The 7885-nt window shown below is 48.6% G+C and overlaps 2 non-coding genes across 2 annotated transcripts; both read right to left on the reverse strand.

The window, feature by feature from the left end:
• Positions 1-2825: 2825 nt before the first annotated feature.
• On the reverse strand, positions 2826-2979 carry LOC149251198 (5.8S ribosomal RNA). Its single transcript, XR_016267561.1, has one exon. It is a non-coding gene; the product is annotated as a 5.8S ribosomal RNA (ribosomal RNA).
• A 2677-nt stretch (positions 2980-5656) lies between these two features.
• On the reverse strand, positions 5657-7468 carry LOC149251199 (18S ribosomal RNA). The gene has a single exon (XR_016267664.1). It is a non-coding gene; the product is annotated as an 18S ribosomal RNA (ribosomal RNA).
• Positions 7469-7885: the final 417 nt, after the last annotated feature.

Consider the following 7885-nt stretch of genomic DNA (forward strand, 5'->3'; position numbering starts at 1 on the left):
ATGTTGACCTTTACTCCACTGTAGCACATGCCTCCGAGCATGTCATTGGCGAAAGAGATCCTTTTATTCTCGATCGTGATTCTAGAACTTTTCCCATGACCCAACCAATATATATGATGACATGACTTAAACTTTGATGCATACATACCTCACCTTGATTATGCTTTTATCATCACGGCTTTATTTGATAGTTCTCCTCGATTGGTGTAGCCTTTCTTGCTTCATTTGCTCTCGCCTGTATATCATCCTCTCTTGAATCCCATAAATGGGACCCCCAATGAGACCTCTACCACCTTTGAAAGAAGACTTTAAGCAAAGAGGTTGTCTTAGTCATAGGAGGATATTCCTCCTTTTGCTTCTTGTCATATTCTTTCACTTCTTGAGTTACATGAGCTTCTTCCCTTTTTCTCTTGTTGTTGTTGTCCTTCTTAAGTTTAGGACAATCCCTTTTGTAGCGTCCATACTCTTGGCATCCAAACCGTTGGACTTTGGACATGTAGTGGTCCCAACCAATTTGTTACTTTCCTTGCAAAAAGACACTAAGGTATACTTAGAAGGGGACATATACTTACTTGATAGAGTTTGAGATGTAGTGAACTTGTTTTCTTCTTGAAGACTTGATGGCTTGCCTTCCTTAGATCTTGATGTTGTTCTAGTTGCTTTCTTCAAATGGACTTTCTTGATGACTTGACTCGTAGTGCCTTCCATTCTTCAAGATGGTGTAGCTTGATGTAGGTCCCTCTTTGATTTGTTCTTCTTGTACGTGCCTTTATACAAGGTGTTTCTTCTTGCTTTGTAGTCTTCCATGATGAATGACAGATGGTAGACCTTCTTGTCCTTGATTTGATTGAGACTTCTTGGCTTGACGCTTAAACCTTGCGAATGTTCTTGAGATTCCCTTTCGTTGATGTGTCACCTTAGCTCCAATACTGCGTTGAAGAATCTGGGGCAATGGGGTATAGCGGGATTCTTCTAGACTTGATAACAATTTGTGAAGCTCTTTTGCAATTTATCGTGTTATCTTAATCTTCTTCTCTTCTTATTAATGCATGTGTGTTTACTTTCATCAAACTGGTGCCAAAAACATAAGAACAAGAACAAAAGATGTTGGCTCTCTGCCAGGGAAAAACCTCTCTCTCTCTCTCAGAGAGAAAAACCCTTTCGTAAATTTCTCTCATTGAAGCTTCTTATTGGTCATTGCGAAGCCCTAGACCCTTGACAATAATATCCCCCAAGCACAAGTCGAGCCCTTCCTCCTCTCTGCACTTTGTTTCTTCGGTGCTTCGTTCCTCGGCACTCTGTCCTCCTTTCAAATTTTGATAGTCCGTGGTGGACTAGCTCTAGAAGAGACTCCAACCTTTGATCCTTAGCAAGATCCTTTACCAATGAAGAAACCTTCATTCTCTTGACCAACCGAGCCTTTTTCTTGATGTGAGGTTGTAGGCTCGATGTACACCAAGTTTACTGCACCTGGGGCGATTACCATCGTGACGAGACACGGGAACCGCAAATTTCCCGCGCTTGGGATGCTTTCAACAAGGCGGGACATGAAATCCCCGAGTTCCCCACAATTTGGCGACCTTTTCCGAGGAGGGACTGGAAGACCCCATGTCACGCTCCTATCCTAGTGGTAGTATTTCAACCACGCATAAGCGGGTGCGGTACCACCGTACTTTTTCTTTTTACCAATACTTGAGTACACAGTCTACACCTACTTCAACACTCGGTCAATTTTCCAATAAGTGTTCTTAACAATGCAGCGAAAATAAGTTACCATAAATTTATCTTCTTCAATTATTCTTTCAACCTGTTGTGTCGTGTGGTCGTGTTGCACTGCCCGTGGCCTGCACAACACAACTTCACACCTGAACTGCGAACCTGTCCGCCCGACTTTCCCTTCTGAGCCGCCCAAACTCTGCCAGTCGGTGCGGTCCATAGTGAGGGCGCATGGCCCACATGCAGTGCGGCCAGCCTGCCCAGACGGTAATCCGCCTCGCTCTGTAATCTACTCACTGGTGCGGCCCTCTTATCCACGTCCTTCTCTTCCTTCCATTTTTGCCCAACTCCTTCCTTCGCACTTGTTCTGCGATGTGGAAGTCTGAGTTCGATGTCCCTTCGTCGAATGCCATCCTCCTTACTTATACACATTCTTTCGCCCAAGGGCCGTGTCTCTCGAGGATAACAAGGGTCGGATCCATCAACATGCATTCCCGGCTGACCTACCACATAACCTTGACACGCCCCATTCCAACGAACCGCCGCGTCCCTTCGTGTGCACCGTCGCACCCATGGGTCGGCTCCAACACCTCGCCGATTACACCCGTCGCCTCGTGATGCGGCAGGGTCCCGGGCCGACAGGGCTGTCACCCTCTCAGGCGCCCCCTTCTAAGGGACTTGGCCCAGGTCCGCCGCTGAGGACGCTTCTACAGACTACAATTCAGGCATCGCTGCCGCCCGATTTTCATGTTGGGCTCTTCCTGGTTCGCTCGCCGCTACTAGGGGAATCCTTGTAAGTTTCTTTTCATCCGCTTAATTATATGCTTAAACTCAGTGGGTATTCGCGCCTGAGCTGGGGTCATAAAGTTGGAGTTAAATCCACCCTACCCCATGGTAGGACAAGAGAGATCAAAGCAAGTTCGAGCGATGCCACACAAAGCCCGCATCAGCTAACGCCGACTGCCCATCCAAGGGGACAAGATCACCGCTCACCGACGCACGCCATGAAACATCGCTTGAGGTATTTCGGCCGAACGCACCGCACAAGGCACGGACGACCAGCGCCACTACTCCCTAGCTTATTTCAGGGAGCGCGTTTGAATGGGATGCGACACCCAGACATACGTGCCCTCGACCGAGGCCTCGGGTGTAAATTGCATTCAAAAACTTGATGATTCATGGGATTCTACAATTCACACTAAGTATCACATTTCGCTACGTTCTTCATCGTAACAAGAGTCGAGATATCCATTTCTGAGAGTCGTTTCCACGTGTATTACCGAAAAATCTGCCACAAAACTGAATAGGGGCATCCCCCACAACAAATGTAAGGCCAAGGGGCAAAAGGAGGAAAAACGCAGGAGAGAAAGAGAAAAAAAGGTGTCTAACCCCCTCACAGGGGGAGGCTCGAACAGAGGACAATCTCCCCCAGCCCCACGCCCTCGCAAAAAGGGGGGAAATGCATGGAACAACGATCAAGAAGGACTAGGGTGGCCACCCCGGGAGCTCGCACTACTTTTAGCCCTTCGTCGACACCAGCCCACAACGATTCCCCCTTTTCTCTTTTGAGTTAGGGACCGAAAGGAAGAAAAGGGTGGAAAACAAAGCACAAACAAGGCACAAGCCTCCGAAAGCCCCGTGCCTTTGGCAAAAGTGAGGAACTGAAGGGGACGACGATCAAGAAGGACTAGGGTGACCACCCCGGGAGCTCGCACTGCGTTTCATCCTTCCGGAACACCAATCCACAACAATCCCACCTTTTCTCCATAACGCTAGGGGCCACAAGGAAGAAGGGAAGATAACAACAAGAGAGAAAGGAATATATCAACCGTGGCTACCGGCTCACAAGGGGAGGCTTCAAACAGAGAAAAAGCTTCCCTAACCCCGTTCCTTCGCAAAAAGTGGGGAACTGCAGGGGACGGCGATCGAGAAGGACTAGGGTGGCCACCCTGGGAACTCGCACTGCTTTTCGTCCTTCCAAACACCAATCCACAATAATCCCACCTTTTCTCCGTAAAGCTAGGGGCCGAAAGGAAGAAGGGAAGAAAACAACATGAAAGAAATAGAGATATCAAACACGTCCACCGGCTCACAGGGGGAGGCTCAAACAGAGAACAAGCTTCCCCACCCCCGTGCCTTCGCAAAAAGGGGGGGAACTGTAGGGGATGACGATCGAGAAGGACTAGGGTGGCCACCCTCGGAACTCGCACTGCTTTTCGTCCTTCCTGAACACCAATCCACAATAATCCCACCTTTTCTCCGTAAAGCCAAGGGGCCAAAAGAAAGAAGGGAAGAAAACAACAGGAAAGCAAGAGATATCAAACGTGGCTACCGGCTCACAAGGGGAGGCTCAAACAGAGAACAAGCTTCCCAAACCCCGCGCCCTCGGAAAAAGGGGGGAACTGCAGGGGACGACGATCGAGAAGGACTATGGTGGCCACCCTGGGAACTCGCACTTCTTTTCGTCCCTCTCGAACACCAATCCACAACAATCCCACCTCTCCTCCGTAAAGCTAGGGGCAAAAGGAAGAAGGGAAGAAAACAACACCAAAGAAACAAAGATCCTAAGAAAAGAGAGAATCTCAACAACACACCGAGTAGATGTTCGCTAACCAAAAAGAAATCAAATAAGGCACCCAATAAAAAAAGCATCCCACCTCTTCACACCCTCCCACACACATTTAGCACAACACCCTTTCCAGCTTTACAACATATAGCAAACAACCAAGTAAATAAATCACAACCTAAAACTGACCAATAGAAAAGACAAGGGCCACGATGAGACCAGTATCTGGAGCACGTCACTGAGAGGCACACAGCCCCCCAAACCAGCAGCACAAGGCTTCAAATGACAAGTAGACCACCGCCAATAACACAAACCCACCCCAGTCTTGCACCCCTCCATGTACAAAACACCCAACAACCTTTCCAGCGAGAGAGTCAACGGGGGTCAAATAATCAAACTCCAAAGAGGAGTTGTCACGGGCCGACGCTCAATGCTGGAGAAAGCCATGGGCCACAAATACATCGATGGTGCAAGGCCACTAGAGAGAGGGACCTTCGCAAAGTGCACACCATGAAACAAAGAAATGACGCAAGTCCCACAAAAAACCCACAATCCAAAGGGAGGAACAAAGACACGACTCGCTACTTCTTTTTCCCTCAGAAGGGGAGTGGGTCACGAGAGGACGAGGAATTCCCTCGACGGCAAAGGCACGAGATAAGATTGCCACCCTCATGCCTATCGACGGGGAAAATTTCGATCTCGATGGAGCTCAGACCGAGGGATGGGTTTTTCATTACCTCGACACCCAACCCTTCCGTGAGGGAATGTCGAGGAACAGTCGGGAGGGACTAGGGTGGCCAGCCCAATGGGTTGAACCGCTCTTCATTCATCCCATACTTGACCGCACCCCAACAATCTCGCCTCACGGAAGGTTTGAGCTACCAGGCACGTGCGCAACCACTCCCTCGACCTAACCACCAGCGAAAAAGCTCACCCAAGCAACACATCAACCGCCACCACCTTTTCAAGAGAACCAACTATGGAAGCCCGCACCCTTGGCCCATGCCTTCCAACAAACAAAAGACCAAGCACCGCTGCTACGAATGAGTCCAAATTTATCCATCATATTTACCGAGCACCTCAACTCTGTAGCAACCATGCCCAGCCGAATAGATCGTCGGAAGGGCTCCCAAGGAACAAGCTTCCGGACCCCCTGCAGAAACACATTGGGGGGAAGAAAAACAAAGGATGGGTGGGACAAGCACAAGCATGGCTTGCAAGCACACACGAAAAAACAAGCGTAGTTACCTCGAGACAAGCAACCAACAATGTTCCCGCCAAACACCAAATGCGCTCCCCTAGAGACGCACCACAAAGTCCCACATTGCAATCGAAACCCAACCAACCCGAACCAAAAAATAAAACCCATGCTATCAATGATCCTACCGCAGGTTCACCTACGGTAACCTTGTTACAACTTCTCCTTCCTCTAAATGATAAGGTTCAATGAACTTCTCACGACGTTGATGGCGGCGAACCACCATCGTCAACGCAATCCGAACACTTCACCGGATCATTCAATCGGTAGGAGTGATGGGCGATGTGTACAAAGGGCAGGGATGTAGTCAACACAAGTTGATGACACGCGCTTACTAGGAATTCCTCGTTGAAGACCAATAATTGCAATGGTCTATCCCCATCACGATGCAATTTGAGAAGATTTCCCGATCCTCTCGAACAAGGAATAAAAACTCGTTGGCTGCATCAGTGTAGTGCGCGTGCGGCCCAAAACATCTAAGGGCATCACAGACCTGTTATTGCCTCAAACATCCATGGCCTAAACGGCCATAGTCCCTCTAAGAAGCTGTCCGTGAAGGGGAACCTCCGCATAGCTAGTTAGCAGGCTGAGGTCTCGTTCGTTATCGGAATTAACCACACAAATCGCTCCACCAACTAAGAACGGCCATGCACCACCACCCATAGAATCAAGAAAGAGCTCTCAATCTGTCAATCCTTACTATGTCTGGACCTGGTAAGTTTCCCTGTGTTGAGTCAAATTAAGCCGCAGGCTCCACTCCTGCTGGTGCCCTTCCGTCGATTCCTTTAAGTTTCAGCCTTGCAACCATACTCCCCCCGAAACCCAAACACTCTGATTTCTCAGAAGGTGCTGGCGGAGTCCTTAGAGCAACATCCGCCGATCCCTGGTCGGCATCGTTTATGGTTGAGACTAGGACGGTATCTGATCGTCTTCGAGCCCCCAACTTTCGTTCTTGATTAATGAAAACATCCTTGGAAAATTATTTCGCAGTGGTCCGTCTTTCATAAATCCAAGAATTTCACCTCTGACAATGAAATACGAATGCCCCCGACAGTCCTTATTAATCATTACTCCGGTCCCGAAGGCTAACACAATAGGACCAGACTCCTATCACGTTATTCCATGCTAATATATTCAGAGCATAAGCTTGCTTTGAGCACTCTAATTTTTTCAAAATAATAGCATCAGAACCGCGACCCAGCCAATTAAGGCCAGGAATACACCGCTGACAAAAGGGACAGAAGGGAAGGTGCACACCGAGTAGGCGGACCAACCCTTACGACCCAAGATCCAACTATGAGCTTTTTAACTGCAACAACTTAAATATACGATATTGGAGCTGGAATTACCGCGGCTGCTGGCACTAGACTTGCCCTCCAATGGATCCTCATTAAGGGATTTAGATTGTACTCATTCCAATTACCAGACTCGATGAGCCCAATATTGTTATTTATTGTCACTACCTCCCCATGTCAGGATTGGGTAATTTGCGCGCCTGCTGCCTTCCTTGGATGTGGTAGCCGTTTCTCAGGCTACATCTCTGGAAACGAACCCTAATTCTCCGTCACCCGTCACCACCATTGTAGGCCTCTATCCTACCATCGATAGTTGATAGGGTAGAAATTTGAATGAAGCATCACCAGCACAAGGGCTATGCGATCCGTCGAGTTATCATGATTCACCAGAGAAGCGAGAAAGCCCGCACCGGCCTTTTATCTAAAAAATGCATCCCTTCCAAAAAGTCGGGACTTGGTGCACGTATTAGCACTAGAATTACTACGGTTATCCGAGTAGTATGGTTCCATCAAAAAAACTATAATGGATTTAATGAGCCATCCGCAATTTTACAGTCTAATTAATTCATACTTAGACATGCATGGCTTAATCTTCGAGACAAGCATATGACTACTGGCAGGATCAACCAGGTAGCACCCTCCTGCTTCAAAGGGCATTCCGGCTGCTCTCTTATTGAGAGCTAGCCTGAACACCCATCAAGTCAAAGAGACGTCAAAATATCATGTAAAACTTTTATGCCTTGCACCTCTTGCATCCCAAGAAGGAAGCACACGCAACATGCCAAGGACATGTCGAAAAAATGGGCAGACCTGCCAAGCCACAACGCACCAAGGCCACTCCGGAGTTTGCAGCCATGGCCCAACCAACAAGAAAATGAGCGATCACTCACCGACTCCCTTAGAAATGGCTCCAAAGGCCTCCACGCCCCGCACCGAGGGCACCTAGGAGTCCACTCGGACAGCAGCAACGATGGACCTCAATCACCCGATCGCCTGCGGTAGCCTCGATGCAAACGAAACAAATCGAGAACAACCAACCACGCAACCTCT

This window comes from Pinus tabuliformis, chromosome 7 (genome assembly GCF_031772625.1).
Source record: "Pinus tabuliformis cultivar Carrire ecotype Pingquan chromosome 7, CPIR1, whole genome shotgun sequence".
In the NCBI taxonomy this organism is placed as follows: Eukaryota; Viridiplantae; Streptophyta; class Pinopsida; order Pinales; family Pinaceae; genus Pinus; species Pinus tabuliformis.